Source organism: Lactuca virosa, chromosome 8 (assembly GCF_052849685.1).
Source record: "Lactuca virosa cultivar CGN04683 chromosome 8, Lactuca_virosa_CGN04683_v6, whole genome shotgun sequence".
Lineage (NCBI taxonomy): Eukaryota > Viridiplantae > Streptophyta > Magnoliopsida > Asterales > Asteraceae > Lactuca > Lactuca virosa.
In genome coordinates, this window is record NC_136433.1 from 11,201,355 (window position 1) to 11,202,656 (window position 1,302).

At 28.5% G+C, this 1,302-nt stretch overlaps 1 pseudogene; it reads right to left on the bottom strand.

Moving 5' to 3' along the window:
• Positions 1–662: 662 nt before the first annotated feature.
• LOC145135173 (U4 spliceosomal RNA) lies at positions 663–797 on the bottom strand (annotated as a pseudogene).
• Between the last annotated feature and the right edge of the window lie 505 nt (positions 798–1,302).

Below are 1,302 nucleotides of genomic sequence, written 5' to 3' on the forward strand. Positions count from 1 at the left end.
GCTTTTGGACGAAATTCATTATACATTTCGATAACGTAACTTTTGAGGCTATAAATTTGACTTGCCCAATTTGAATTGAGAAGTGGCACCAAATATAATTTATTTGATTATATTAGCAACTTTTTATCAAAATTATTACGTTTTCATTCTTCATAGCTAACTAAAATCCTTTTCCAGACGCTTTTGAATGAAATTAATTCTACATTTCTCTTTAAAACTAACATACGTTTAGATGCAATAAAGTTCGACTTGCCCAATTTGAATTGTGAAGTCTCACCAAATATAATTCATTTGATTAAATTAGCAACTTTATATCAACCTTATTACGTTCTCATTCTATATAGCCAATTAAAAGGTTTTTATAGACGCTTTTGGACGAAATTCATTATACATTTCGATAACGTAAGTTTAGAGGCTATAAATTCGACTTGTCCAATTTGAATTCAAAAGTGGCACCAAATATAATTTATTTGATTATATTAGCAACTTTTGATCAACTTTATTACGTTTTCATTATTTATAACTAACTAACAGGTTTTTCTAGACGCTTTTGGATGAAATTAATTCTATATTTCTCTTTAAAAATAACATAAGTTTAGATGCAATAAAGTTCGACATGTCCAATTTGAATTGAAAAGTGTCACCAAATACAATTGATTTGATTATATTAGCAACTTTATATCAGCATTATTACGATGTCATTCTTTATAGCCACTTTTGGAAATAGTTTTCCACCAGCAATTGACGCGCCTCAGTTATTACATCATTAGCTGCGTCATTGCCCCACGCGCAAAGATTTCTATATAGCCACTTAAAAGGTTTTATAGACACTTTTGGATGAAATTCATAATACATTTCGATAACATAACTTTTGAGGCTATAAATTCGACTTGCTCAATTTGAATTGAGAGGTGGTACCAAATATAATTTATTTGATTATATTAGCAACTTTTTGTCAAAATTATTACGTTTTCATTCTTCATAGCTAACTAAAAGCTTTTTCCAGACGCTTTTGCATGAAATTCATTCTAAATTTCACTTTAAAACTAACATAAGTTTAGATGCAATAAAGTTCGACTTGCCCAATTTGAATGGAGAAGTGCCACTAAATACAATTAATTTGATTAAATTAGCTACTTTATATCAACATTATTACGTTCTCATTCTATATAGCCAATTAAAAGGTTTTTATAGACGCTTTTGGACGAAATTCATTATACATTTCGATAACGCTTTTGGACCAAATATTATTTGAATTGAAAAGTGGCACCAAATTCATTCTATATTTCTCTTTAAAAATAA